This window comes from Myotis nattereri, assembly GCF_964212035.1.
Source record: "Myotis nattereri genome assembly, chromosome: 1".
In the NCBI taxonomy this organism is placed as follows: Eukaryota; Metazoa; Chordata; class Mammalia; order Chiroptera; family Vespertilionidae; genus Myotis; species Myotis nattereri.
The window spans coordinates 129605451-129620942 of record NC_138075.1 but is presented as its reverse complement, the minus strand read 5'-3'; positions in this window follow the sequence as shown (position 1 = coordinate 129620942).

Here is a 15492-nt window from a genome sequence, read left to right as displayed (position 1 = left end):
GCTCAGAGCAGGGCCGATTTGGTAGTTGGGGCGCTGCCCCCTGTCATGCACAGAGCAGGGCGGATTGGGAGGTTGTGATGCCACCCTCAGTCACGCTCAGGGTAGGGCCGATTGGGGGGTTGAGGCACCGCCCCCTGTCACACTCAAGGCAGGGTCGATGGGGAGGTTGTGGTGCCACCCGCTGTCAAGCACAGAGCAGGGCCAATCCAGGGGTTGGGGCGCTGCCCCCTGTCACGCAAGGAGCAGGGCCATCAGTGGGTTGGGGAGCTCCCCCCTGTCCCTCACAGAGCAGGGCCCATCAGGGGGTTGGGGAGCTCCCCCCGTCATTCACAGAGTAGGGCCGATAGGGGAGTTGGCGCACCGCCCCCTGTCACACACAGAGCAAGGCAGATCAGGGGGGTTGGGGCGCCCCCCTCTATCACCCACAGAGTAGGGACGATCAGGGGATTGGGGCGCTGCCACTGTCACACTCAGGGCAGGGCCGATGGGGAGGTTATGGCTCTACCCCATCACACACAGAGCAGGGCCCTTGCGAGGGGTGGGGGGGGGGGGTTGGGGCGCCTCCACTCTCACACTCAGGGCAGGGCCGATGGGGAGGTTATGGCTGTACCCCGTCACACACAGAGTAGGGCCCGTGGGGTGAGGGGGTTGGGGTGCCGCACCCTGTCACACACAGAGCTGCAGGGTGATCAGGGTTTTGGGGAGCTCCCCCCTATCAGGCACAGAGCAGGGCTGATCAGGGGGTTGAGGCGCCTTCACCTGTCATGAACAGAGCAGGGCTGATAGGGAGGTTGTGGCCCCGCCCCCTGTCACACACAGAGCCACAGGGAGATCAGGGGGTTTGGGAGCTGCCCCCTGTCACGCTGATCCCGGTGCTAGGAGGCCTCTCAGCTCCACTGATCCCGGTGCTGGGAGGCATATTACCCTTTTACTATATAGAATAGAGGCCTGGTACATGGGTGGGGGCTGGCTGGTTTGTCCTAAAGGGTGTCCTGGATCAGGGTGGGGGTTCCCACTGGGGTTCCTGGCCAGCCTGGATGAGGGGATGATGGCTGTTTGCAGCTGGTCACACCCCCTTCAGGGTGGGGGTCCCCACTGGGGTGCCTGGCCAGGATGGGTGAGGGGCTGATGGCTGTTTTCAGGCTGGGACTGAAGCTCCCGACTGCTCCTTTTTTTCTTTTTTTTTTTTTTTTTTATTCTGGGCCAGCTTTAGCTCTTAGGCCTCTGCTCCTGAAAGCAGGTATCAGGTTGGTTTTGGTTCTACAATTGAAACTCTGTATCAACTCCAGGCCTGAGATCCCGGCTAGCTGAAAGCTGGTTTCTGGGGTTTTGTTTAGTGTCTATATTTGTTACAATGTTTGAAACTGCAGGCTCAGAGGCCTGCAGCAGCAGGCGGGGAACGTTGGTTTACTCCGTCACTGAAGCAAGCAAGCCTCATGTTAGTTTCAAGCTGCCTGGCTGCCGGCCGCCATCTTGGCTGACAGTTAATTTGCATATCTCGCTGATTAGCCAATGGGAAGGGTAGCGGTCGTACACCAATTACCATGTTTCTCTTTTATTAGATTATATATATATATATATATATATATATATATATATATATAGAGAGAGAGAGAGAGAGAGAGAGAGAGAGAGAGAGAGAAAACACCACAGAACCAATAGATAAACCAAACACCAAACACCCAGTAAAGAGGGTGGGGACAGAATCTCACCCATAATAAATCTTGATGTATAATGCAATGCATATGATGAATCTTTGGACTCATCATAAATTTCACTTTTTCTTTTTGCAGTAATGCCACGAAACCATTGTTTTTTCCAGTCATCAAAGGAGCTCTATCTGTAGCCACAGAAGTTAATTGTGAGAGAGGTAGATTGTATTTTTGCAGAAGTTTAGAAACAAATATATCTTGTCCTGTAGTTTTATGCATCGGTACTAGTTCTAGTAATTCCTCAAAAATATTGAAATCCGTGTCACAAGCACGAAAAAACACAGCTAACTGAGCTACGCCTCTAATGTCCATACTCTCGTTACAGGCAATGGAAAAGCTTTGAAACTAGGTGATTTTGCTTTGATCTGAATGCTTAAACTGTCAGCCAAATCAGTAACTCTGTCTGCAACTGTATTTTGAGACAAAGAGATTATTTGAAAGACTTCACATTTCCAGGACTAACAATTTCTGCAGCTTTAATTAGACATTCCTTGATGAAATCACCTTCAGTAAAAGGTGAGTGTTTTAGCTATCAACTCCGAGAAGATGTAGCTTGCATGCACCCCCCGCTTCTTGTGATACTTTAGTAAATGTGAACTGTTGTTTTTTCAGTCCTAACTTGAGCTCTTTCAACTTTTCTTGTCTCATTAATCCCTCGTAATTATATTTTGATTTGTGTTGTTCATAGTGACGATTAATGTTGTGTAACTTTGGTACACTAATAGCATTTTTACACATCAAGTAGATTACTTTAGTTTTTTATTTCACAGCAGAAATACTTCAATTCCCACTTTTCTTGGAAATTCTGATGTTCGTCAGCAACTTTTCGTTTATTTTTACTACCACTTGATTTCGATAGAGACATGCTGAATACAGAGGACTGAGATAAACGAGTAATCATTAACATAAAATAATAGAACATTTTAATAAAAATATTTTTTCTTGAACAGTAACTTACCAGACACTGAATAACTGCACAAATTAATAAGCATAACGCAAATAAACCTATTTTTCTTGTTCTCCGGAAGCAAAATATTTCCTGTGGCGCACACCAAACAACATTAATGATGTGCCAATCAACTGCTAAAATATTCACTGCTAGTATTAGTAAGGCACATAAGAGAAATGAATGCAACACCATTATAGTAGTCATTAGCGAATGTTGTCATTCATTTTAATAATTATGTGTAACAGGATATTGTAAACATTAAGTTATAAATTTTTTATTAAAACGTTCATATATACCGTTATATTGGTTGGGCCGCAAAAATATTCGTTGTGAGTTTGACATGCTTGGTCTAAACTAAATTACAGCAGCTGGATAGTGAGAGAGAGACAGGGACAGTGGACCAGGTCACACTCACAGTGGGCACCTTCCTGTGTGTGTCTTAGGGCTTTGGATCAACACCATTCAAGGACAGTGTGTCCCACACGCGTACGAACTTACTGAAGCTTGTCTGTAACCAAGTAGAGGCAGTAACTGTTCCTTCAGACGGTGCTGCCCTGCTTCACCGTTCCCCACCCCCTTATCTGCAGCCGATGTAAATTCCCTCAAGACAAACTAGAACTTTCTCCCTGGTATGTGTACTTATAGAGAGCCCTCACCTCCAGAACGGGCAGCATGTTGCCTTTGCACGCAGTGCTGCTGCTGGTGGCTTAGACTTCATGCCCCAGGACATGGTCCTTTTTTTCTTGCTAGCACATGGCTCAACTCATTTAAAAAGACTTTCAGCCCTGGGCGGTATGACTCAGGTGGCTGGAGCATCATCCCATGCACTGAGGGTAGGAGGTTCAATTCCAGGTCAGGGCACATACCAGGTTGTGAGTTCGATCCCTGATCAGACTGAGCATGTGTGAGAGGCAGCTGATGGATGTTTCTCTCTCCCTCTCCTCTGTTAAATCAATAAAAAATAATAAAAAGGACTCAGCTGTGGAAGTTAAGATTTGTGTTTGACAAACATAGCCAATACCCTTAGTTCATTTGGGCTGCTAGAACAAAAGACCAAATAAGTGGCTTATAAACAACAGAAATTCTGGAGGCTGGGCTTCAAGATCAGGTTGCCAGCATGATTGGGAGAGGGCCTTCTTCCTGGAGCAGATTTCCTGCTGTGTCCTCAGGTGCAAGGGGTGAGGAGCCCACTTGGGCTTCTTTCATAAGGGACTCCTGGTCATTCAGATCACAGCAACTATCTAAAACAGACTCCACATGATGGCACAGATCCCATAAAAAAGGATAAAATCATAGCAGTAGACATGATTTTATGGAAGGGAATTTATAATCAATAGTTTCAACTATCAGCTGCATGTTTATAGCGCTCAAATCTGTGCATGCAACTCACATTTTTCTTTTTTAAATTTTATTTTATTGTTTAAGGTATTACAAATAGTAGTACATATGTCTCCTTTTTTTCCTCATGGATCTCCCTCCGGCCTCCCCTAACCCCCAGCACTTGCCCTCCCCCCTACCCCACATGTGTCTTACGTCTGTTGGTTGTGTTTATATACAAGCATACAAGTCCTTCGGTTGATCTCTTACCCCCCCACCCCACCTCCCCTACCTTCCCCTGTAGTTTAACAGTCTGTTCAATGATGCTTTGCCTCTATGTATTTTTGTTCATCAGTTTATAATGTTCTTTATATTCCATAAATGAGTGAGATCATGTGGTATTTATCTTTCACGGACTGGCTTATTTCACTTAGCATAATGCTCTCCAGTTCCATCCATGCTGTTGCAAATGGTAAGAATTCCTTCTTTTTTACAGCAGCGTAGTATTCCATTGTGTAGGTGTACCACTGTTTTCTAATCCATTTATCTGCTGATGGGCCCTTAGGCTGTTTCCAAATCTTAGCTATTATAAATTATGCTGCTATGAACATAGGGGTGCATATATCCTTTCTGATTAGTGTTTCTGGTTTCTTGGGATATATTCCTAGAAGTGGGATCACTGGGTCAAATGGGAGTTCCACTTTTAATATATTGAGGAAATACCATACTGTTTTCCAGTGGCTGCACCAGTCTACATTCCCACCAGCAGTGTATGAGGGTTCCTTTTTCTCTGCATCCTCGCCAGCACTTGCCATTTGTTGATGGTAGCCATTCTGACAGGTGTGAGGTGATACCTCATTGTTGTTTTGATTTGCATTTCTCGGATAATTAGTGACTTTGAGCATGTTTTCATATGTCTCTTGGTTTTCTGAATGTCCTCTTTAGAAAAGTGTCTATTTAGGTCTTTTGCCCATTTTTTGATTGGATTGTTTATCTTCCTTTTGTTAAGTTGTATGAGTTCCCTGTAAATGTTGGAGATTAAACCCTTATCTGAGATAGCACTGGCAAATATGTTCTCTCATGCAGTGGGCTTTCTTGTTGTTTTGTTGATGGTTTCTTTTGCTGTGCAGAAGCTTTTTATTTTGATGTAGTCCCCACTTGTTTATTTTCTCCTTAGTCTCCATTACCCTAGGAAAGTGATGGCGAACCTTTTGAGCTCGGTGTGTCAGCATTTTAAAAAACCCTAACTTAACTCTGGTGCCGTGTCACATATAGAAGTGTTTTGATATTTACAACCATAGTAAAACAAAGATTTATAATTTTGATATTTATTTTATATATTTAAATGACATTTAACAAAGAAAAGTCAACCAAAAAGTTAGTTCGCGTGTCATAGGTTTGCCATCACTGCCCCAGGAGCTGTATTGGTAAAGATATTGCTACGACAAATGTCTGCTATTTTGCTGCCTATGGCTTCCTCAAGATTTTTATGGTTTCCCATCTTATATTTTGAGTTTATTTTGAGTTTATTTTTGTGTATGGTGTAAGTTGGTGGTCTAGTTTCATTTTTTTTGCATGTATCTGTCCAGTTTCCCCAACACCATTTATTGAAGAGACTGTCTTGTCTCCATTGCATGCTCTTGCCTCCTTTGTCAAATATTAATTGAATATACTGGCTTGTGTTGATTTTTCAGTTCTCTGTCCTGTTCCATTGGTCTGTATGTCTGTTCTTGTGCAATTACCAGGCAGTTTTGAGAACAGTGGCTTTGTAGTATAGCTTGATAACTGGTATTGTGATCCCTCCAACATTGTTCTTCTTTCTCAAGATTGCTGCAGCTATTTGGGGTCTTTTTTATTCCAGATGAATTTTTGGAGAATTTGTTCTAGGTCTTTGAAGTATGCCGTTGATATTTTAATGGGGATTGCGTTGAATTTATAGATTGCTTTGGGTAGTATGGACATTTTAATTATGTTGATTCTACCAATCCATGAACATGGTATACTCTTCCATTTGTTCATGTCTTCCTCTATCTCTTTTCTTAGTGTCCTGAAGTGTTCTGAGTACAAGTCCTTTGTCTCCTCAGTTAAGTTTATTCCTAGGTATCTTAATTTTTTTGTTGCAATGGTAAATGGGATTGCTTTTTTAATTTCTCTTTCTGTGAGTTCATTATTGGTATATAGAAAAGCCATAGACTTTTGGGTGTTAATTTTGTATCCGGCTACATTGCCTAATTCATTTATTAAGTCTAGTCGTTTTTTTTTATAGAGTCTTGGGGGTTTTCTATGTACAATATCATGTCATCTGCGAATAAGGACAGTTTTACTTCTTTTCCAATTTGGATGCCTTTTATTTCTTCTTGTCTAATTGCAATGGCTAGTACTTCTAGTACTATGTCAAACAGGAGTGGTGGGAGTGGGCATCCCTGCCTTGTTTCTTTCTCAGGGTAAGTGGTTTTAGTTTTTGCCCATTGAGTATGATGTTGGCTGAGAGTTTGTCATATATGGCTTTTATTATGTTGAGGTATGATCCTTCTAAAGGGTGTCCCAAAATTCACGCAAGATTTGAATTTTGCATGAGCATTAACAACAACAACAACAAAAAATAAAAGCCTAATTTTACTTGGTTTATTGAATCAGATTCTAATATCTCTTGTCCTTTGATTTCAACCCCTTCAATTTGATAAGCATTACCAAGTACCAATTATGGCCCAGGAGCAGGGACAGTGAAGACCAATGAAGACCAGGGATTTGCGTATGTGCCAGCAAAGCCGTGGAGGCTATTTACCCGATGTGCTATTCCATACATAACCCTATACTTTATACTTTGTGAATCAATAAAAAATTTACAATTTTTAATTATAAACCTGTGTTTTGTATCAAAATAACTTCTTGTGTGAATTTTGAGACACCCTTTATATATGGGTCATGTTTTCTTTTCTTTTCTTTTTTAAATAGATTTTATTGATTTTTTAGAGAGGAAGGGAGAGGGAAAGAGAGTTAGAAACATCAATGAGAGAGAAACATCGACCAGCTGCCTCCTGCACACCCCCCACTGGGGACGTGCCCGCAACCAAGGTACATGTCCTTGACCGGAATCGAACCTGGGACCCTTGAGTCCGCAGGCCAACGCTCTATCCACTGAGCCAAACCGGTTAGGGCGGGTCATGTTTTCTTATCCATTCACTCACTCGATGTCTTTTGATTGGAGCATTTAATCTATTTAAGTTTAATGTTATTATCGATAGGTACTTGTTTGTGGCCATTTCTGTACTTTATGCCTGTGTTCCTTCCTCCCTTTCTATTTCTTCTTTTTACAGCATTCCCTTTAGTATTTCTTGCATTGCTGGCTTGGTAGTGATAAACTACCTTAGACTTTTTTTTTTTTTTTTTGTCTACGAAGCTGCTGATTTCCCCTTCAATTTTGATTGATAGTCTTGCTGGATAGAGTATTCTTGGATTCAGTCCTTTGCTTTGCATCACTTTGTATACATCCTTCCATTCCATTCTAGCTTGATGTGTTTCTGTTGAGAAATCATTTGATAATCTAATGGGAGATCCTTTGTAGGTAACTCTGCCTCTCTCTTGCAGCCTTTACGATTCTCTGTCGTTAACATTTGCCATCATTATTATGACGTGTCTTGGTGTGGGTTTTTTGGAGATTCATCTTGCTTGGGACTCTCTGTACTTGTGTAACTTTTTTCTTCCCCATATCAGGGAAGTTTTCTGTAATTATTTCTTCAAATAGATTTTCTAATCCTTGCTGCTCTTCTTGTCCTTCTTGCAGCCCTATTATGCGTATGTTACTTCGTTTCATGTTGTCCCAAAGCTCCCTTAGGCTCTCCTCCTGCTTTTTAATTTTTTTATCCAGTTTTTGTTCAGATTGAGCTTGTTTCTCTACCTTATCTTCTAACTCACTAATTCGGTCCTCTGCTTCTTCTGGTCTACTATTGAAACCTTCCATGGTGTTTTTGATTGTAGCTATATCACTTTTCATTTCCTCCTGATTCTTGCATAGGTTGTTGATTTTCTCATCCATCCGATGAATGAATTGCACAACCATTACTCTGAATTCTTTTTCTGTCATGTTACATGCTTCAATTTCATTAATTTCCTTTCTTGGCGACTCCTCCTTTTCTTTCCTCTGTGGGTTGTGTCTTCTCCCCATTCTGACTATCTCCAGATGGTTCAAACGTCAAGTTGCGTGGGCCTGGGCCGTGTGCAGTGGGAGCTTCGCACCACCCTAGTGTCACTGAAGAGTTCTGACACTAAGATGTGTGGTTGTGGTGGGTTGGTGGGAACCAGGCTCACTCAGAATCAGCGTTACCAGCACTCAATGTGGCCTCGTGTGCACACTTAGAATCAGGGACCCTGCCTGCACTGATAGAAATCAAAATGAGAGGACCTAGAGTAGTATGGGAATGTATCTGAAACTCTACTAGAAATATAGCCAAAACAAAATAAAACAAAATAAATAAATATATAACAAGACTGATAGTGCTAAATACCGTGAAGAAATATAAAGGATTGCTTCTTGGCCTTTTGACTAAGATCAAGTATAGACATATAAAGGCGATAGGAGAAAAGGCAGTCTTGGTGAGGTCCGCGCATGCCTTCAGAATGCACACAGTAGCGGAACATGTTTCAGCTCATGATAGGTTTGGGGGAACTTTGTTTCTCTAACATAACTTTGTTTCTTACATCATGGTGGGAAGATAGCAGGAATCTCTAATAGGACCTATATGTACAAAAGCCATTTCATGCTCTGACTCTATGTCCCCTTTGACTCCCTCACTCCCTTCCAAAGCACCCTCTCAAATCTATGGTCCATCATCAAGAAAATCTGCTTCATCTATAAATGTTTTCTTCATCTCGTGTTCTAACAGAAACCCAGATCTGCCCCGAGGACCTCCCTACTCCAGCAATCCTCACATTGTGACTATTTCCGTTTCATAGTTTCCGACCACAGAGTCGGATGGCGGCCCCTACTTCTTTACCATTTGCAAATCAAGGCCTGGCCCATTGTAGGAACTCTACCAAAACTGTTTTGGAACACATGACTGCCTTAAACTCTTTCCCTTCAGGTCAGAAGAAGGGATGTGGAGCATCTGAACCAGCCCCTTGGTTACAACTACAGTGGGGCCTTGACTTACGAATGTCCCGACTAACGAGTTTTTCGAGTTATGAGCGGTTTCTTGGCCGATATTTTGCTTTGAGTTGCAAGCTAAAATTCGGGTTACGAGCCAGCTTCAGATACCCCACCACTAGTTGGCACAGCAAACGTCACAGTGAATGCCACAACATCAGCCCAGCATCACGTGTCTCACTCGTTCACTTCTTGATTGGACATACGAGTAAGTTGAGTTACGAGCTCCGTCACGGAACAAATTAAACTCGTAAGTCAAGGCCCCACTGTAATTGGATTGAGTCATGCACCTCCCTGAGCCAGAGCAATCGGATTTCTCTCTTAGGAGAGACAACCATTTGCAACGTGGAGCCAAGCTGGGAGGTCATGTGGACTTTTAGTTGTGTAGACTACCATTTGGATGCAGCTTTGTGTAAGCAAATGAATGAGCAGAGAGATTCTCTGTGGAGGAAAATAAAAGAGGCAGAAGCAAATTAGAGATAAGAGACTCTGAAGGAAGAAGGAGGAGGAAAATAAAGGCTTGATGACTATCCATCTTACAGAAGGACTACAATTCAGTTCTCTGAATCTTAGGATTCCCATATCCTGAGGGAACAATGATGCTGTTTCACCCCTTTATTTTTGCTGTCTTGAATGGTTTTTGTTCTTTGTAACTGACATACACTTGCTTGTGTGGTGGCTCTGCACACCAGCATTTATAGCAGCATATGTTACTAGATGGAAGGCTTCAGTTTCCCCAAGCTCTGCATAATAATCTTATTATAATGTCATCTGTGGCACCTAATCTTTAAGCCTGTACCCTCATTTTTCTCTAGAAAACCTGCCCTTTCTTATAGGAGTCAGCAAACTCTGTCTGTAAATGGCCAGATAGTATAATTTTTAATTAAGACTTTGCAGACTATTCTGTCGGTTCCAACTCAGTTCTGCTATTGTAGCATGAAAGCATCTATAAATAACGTGTAAACAAATGGAATTGATTGTGTTCCAATAAAACTTTATTTATGGCCATTGAAATTTAATTTCAGATAATGTTCATGTGTCATAAAACATTATTCTTCATTTACTTTCAACCACTTAAAAATGTATAAAAAGTTTTTACCTCACAGGCCTTACAAAAACAAGTGGCGGTTTGGACTTGAGTTATGGGCTATAGCTTGCCAATCTCTGTGATCTATAGAACATGCAATAGAAGATTATTATGATCAATTTTTACCTCCTTCTAATTGCAACTGTACAAGCTGTTCTTTTGTATTCTTCTAACCATTTTGAAATAACTTTAAAAAATATTTAGGTGGCAACATCGTATTGTGGATAAGAGCAAGTGCCTGGAGTCAGGCTACCTCAATTCAAAGGCTGAGTCCGCTATTAATTAGCCATGTGATCGATGGAAAAGTAGTGACCTTCTCTAATATCTTCAGTTTCTTCATCAGTAAAGTGAGGATAATAATAGTACCCATCTTATAGGATCATTGTGAAGTTTAAATGTAATAATGTTGGTAGAGTCCCTGGAATATTGCTAATACAGATGTTAAACATTCTACATTTCTTTCCTTGCCAACTTCTTTTTTATTATTATTCCTTTACTAATTCTAGTGCATCCTTCCCAGAAGCATTTGTTTCTTAACTTACGAATAAGAGACTGAAAGTGCTTCATGGTCAAGTCAGAATGGAAATTTCTGGACTAAATAATGTTCAATCATACCCTTCTCTGTGCTTTTGGTTTGAGGAGAAATACATCAGAATTTCTCCATTATCTAAATGATGTTTATGTTAAAGCAGCAAAAGGAGACTATAATAACAAATGTTCCCAAACTTATTTGGACATGGAACTCTAAACCTGAGTATCTCAAAACATACTTTGGGAAAAGCTGTCCTAATAGTTCATGGACAATACTTGTCACTTTAATAGTGGTGTACTGATCTTTCCGGCATTCCTCCCCTTGGCATTTGACAGTTTCTTGTTTCTTGTTTCCCGAAGCTCTCTTCTCTTTGCCTAGGTCCTGTTAGAGCAGCGGTTCTCAACCTGTGGGTTGCGACCCCTATGGGGGTCGAACGACCCTTTCACAGGGGTCGCCTAAGACCATCAGAAAACACATATATAATTACATATTGTTTTTGTGATTAATCACTATCTTTAATTATGTTCAGTTTGTCACAATGAAAACACATCCTGCATATCAGATATTTACATTATGATTCATAACAGTAGCAAAATTACAGTTATGAAGTAGCAATAAAAATAATTTTATGGTTGGGGGTCACCACAACATGAAGAACTGTATTAAAGGGTCGCAGCGTCAGAAAGGTTGAGAACCACTGTGTTAGAGCATGCCCTCATGATTCTTCGAATGTCCAACATTGCTTCTCAAGTTTCTTTGATGAGTTTTCTACCTCTGTGCACCCTTCAAAGTCTTTCCCTTGCCCATCTTTTCCTCAATGATTTCATTCACTCCCAGAGTTCTAACCTGTATTAAGCCTCCCACATCCATATTTCTAGACCAGACTTTTCTCCTGATCCTAAACCATATATCTAGCTGACTGCTGATAGATGTTCATGCATTCAAAGATAAACTCAATATTTTTGGCCAAGGACGTGTCTATCTCTGTTAATATCCTATGTAATAAAAGCCTAATATGCTAAGTGTCTGGTCCTTTGGTTGTCCGTTCAACCAATTAAAACGTAATATGCTAGTGATATGCTAAGGCCGCTCAGCCACTCGCTATGACATACACTGACCACCAGGGGGTAGACAGTCGACTGGTCAACCAGTCGCTTTCATGTGCATTGACCACCAGGGGGAAGACGCTTAATGCCAGAGCTGCCATCTGGTGGTCAGTGCGCTCCCACAGGGGGAGCGCCACTCAGCCAGAAGCCAGGCTCACAGCTGGCAAGCACAGCGGTGGTGGTGGGAGCCTCTCCCGCCTCCGCAGCAGCACTAAGGATGTCTGACTGCCAGCTTAGGCCCCACTCCCCATGGGTTAGACATCCCCTGTGGGCTCTCGGACTGGGAGAGGGTGCAGGCTGGGTGGAGGGACCCTCCTCTCAGTGCACGAATTTCATGCACTGGTCCTCTAGTCACTAATAAAGCACAACTATAATAGTCATCCCTACACAGTTACTTCTAATTCAACCCACACATTTTAATAAATATATCTTCCTGCCTATTCTATCTCCTTAACTGTTTTCTGAGTTCTCCTTTCCTTTCTCTTCTATATCTGTACCTACTTGCCACTTTTACCTCTGTTTTTCACCTCCAGTTTTATAGCCCTAAAATCCATTCATCATTCTATTGGCTGGTTGATCTCTATAAATGCAAATCTGATCTTGCTACTTCTTCAGTAGCTCCAGGTTTGTCACATGATTCAGCCCAAGCTACTCAGCATGGTACACAAGGTTCTTAATTATCTCACTCTCAACCTATCACTACACTCCTACCACCCAACATGACTCTCCATATATCCTGTACAGTTCTTATAGTGCACCATCATTCTGTCCCATTTTCTAGATTGATCACCTCACCTGTCCCCAGAACAGTTTCATAGTTTGTGTTCTCTCAGAAGCAGACTCTCAGACAAGAGTTCTTATTGTTGGAAACAATTATAAAAGTCTATGAAATGGAAAACAAACAAAAAGACTACTGAGTACCCTATCTCACCCTCCCAGTTATCTCTACTTTTTCATTGTCTTTGAGCTATTTCACAACTCTAAGTTGTAGAAAACTATTACCCATGAAAATACTTTCCACACACACATAAATTATGCCCAGTGGAATGTAATTGATTGTTGTCCTATAGATATTGACCAGTTCTTCCAGTTTTACACCTACTTGTAAATTTATTTCACAACATTCCTTATCTGACATCTATATATAGTAGTTTGAATGCTCCTTTGAATAGGGTTGTTATATTTAGCAAATCAAACTAACAAGATACCCAGTTACATTTGAATTTCAAATAAATAGTTATTTTTTAGCATAAGTATGGTCCTGTTCAAAAATGTAGATATATTTACACTTTAAAAATATATCTAAAACTCAAATTTAACATCCTACATTTTATCTGGTAATTCTACCTTTCTTTCAGTTGTGACATTCTTCATTTTTCTCATTAAATAATAAGTTAAATAAAACCATTGGTATGTATATATTTTACAATTGTATGAAAGTCTTGATTTTACTTTTAAAAATCATCTCATAACAGCTTACAAGTAGTTTATTTGGGTAGCAGGGAAATAAGGAAGTGAGACAAGGTAGGGAAGCCAGCTTATAAATACACATTATGAAGCCAGTTACTACTGTGGGTAACTGCAGGTAACTCTGCCGGGGGCACTCCCAGTCAGTATGGCACACATTCCTCAGAGTTATCTCAGCCCTGGGTAAGGAAGGTGAGCTATTTATCCAACAACCGCTATACTTAACACTCCATCCCAGACCTTTCTTTTGAGCCTAGACCATTTACCTATGATGGACGGCTGCTTGTGAGGGAGTGGGTAATTTCCAGAATGTCCAGCCTCTCATGATTGTGGCCAAAGAGCCAACTCCAATAACATTTGAGCCAGTGTACACTGCTGTTGTAAAGACAAAGAAATATAGGCAGGCTACCAACAGCTCCCGTTACACCGGTCAAATGTACACATACTTCAAGATAATCACAAATGCCATGTTCTCTATTACACCTTTGTTAGTTCCCAATAGTGGTTAACAGTTCTTGCTTCATGGACTCTTTATGCTTCATAAAGATGTCTCTAATGGAAGCTTTGACAACTATCACACTTATTTTTCTCACTATGTGAATCTCCTCCAAATCGATTTAAAACTTCTGAAGAATAGAGATCAAGTTTTATCTGTATTTATAGACCCAATTCCTGGTAAATAATATAGAAACGTTTGTTGAATGAATGAGTGAATTGAATAAATGGAATAAATGTATGGCAATTTGAAGGAAGAGGTTAATCGGAGAAGGCTTTAGAAAAGAGTTATATCTCAGCAGGGTCTTGAAGGTTAATAGTCTACCAAGACAGAGAAGTCACTTCAAGCAAGAAAATCATTATAAGCAAATAAATGAAGAAAGAGGATTTATATTCGGGTAGATGTTGTTTGGCCTTTTCAGTAGCAACCATTTCTCTTTCCCTGTATATGTCGGGTGCTTTTCCATTCTTGCTCCTGAAGCACTTTAAAAGTCCAACCTTCAGAGAGGTCTTTAAAAAGAATGACAGAGCTACACTGTGGTAGTCTTCATCACAGCTTCTCCCCGAATGAATACAACCAAAAACATCAGCAAATGTTTCATAGGAAGCAATTCAGCATTGAGAGGCACTACCACCGCTTCCATTTTCCTCCTAGGAGGTCATAATTGCATTGTATCTCCTAATGCAATTAAAATTTTCACACCGCCATCAAGATTGATGCATATGTAAACTAAATAACTTAAAATCATTCTCTTTTGAGTCCTTAGGAGAAACATCTCAAAAAATTCTCTCTTTTATCCTAGTGTAGAATCAGATTTCCCAGCATATAAAATGGCTTGTTTGCCAAAACCGGTTTGGCTCAGTGGATAGAGTGCCGGCCTGCGGACTGAAGGGTCCCAGGTTTGATTCCGGTCAAGGGCATGTACCTTGGTTGCGGGCACATCCCCAGTAGGAAGTGTGCAGGAGGCAGCTGATCAGTTTCTCTCTCACTAATGTTTCTAACTATCTCTCTCCCTTCCTTTCTGTAAAAAATCAATAAAATGTATTTTTTTTAAAAAAAAAATGGCTTGTTTTGTCAACCTAATAATGAAAGCCTGGGTACCTCCGTCACTCATTCCTTGGATTCACCAATTTTTATTTTAAAAGCTTAAAGATGAAAAATAAAAACCTGTGCAGTAGCCAATTAAGAAATACTGACATCATGAATAATTACATACATAACTAAGGTAAGATCACTGAAAACAAAAACTTTAGCATAAATCAAGAAATGTTAATTGAGGAATTTAAGATTTATGAAACGTCTCTAATTACATAGAGTATAAGAAATTCAATGCCTATTCATGATGCAATAAGGGATGTGTAAGACATTCTGGGCTTTACCAGGAAGCAAACCTACCAGGTCATTTGATAATCAGTTGTGACCAGTAAGACAAGACAGGAAGCTAGACTCTGTGCCCAAGGCTTAAGGAGAAAAATCCCAATCAACAATAACAACAAAAATGATTTTTGATGGGTTAATCATCAATGTAATAAGCTTCATATGGGAATGTGGCAAATCCAGTCTTGACTGAGATGGGCAATGAAGAAGAATTGTTTGTGTATTGAACATGTGTATGTTTACTGGTTGTGGTCAAGCTCTGATGAAGAACCACATTGTGGATCTGGTAAATTTGTTTATGTTATA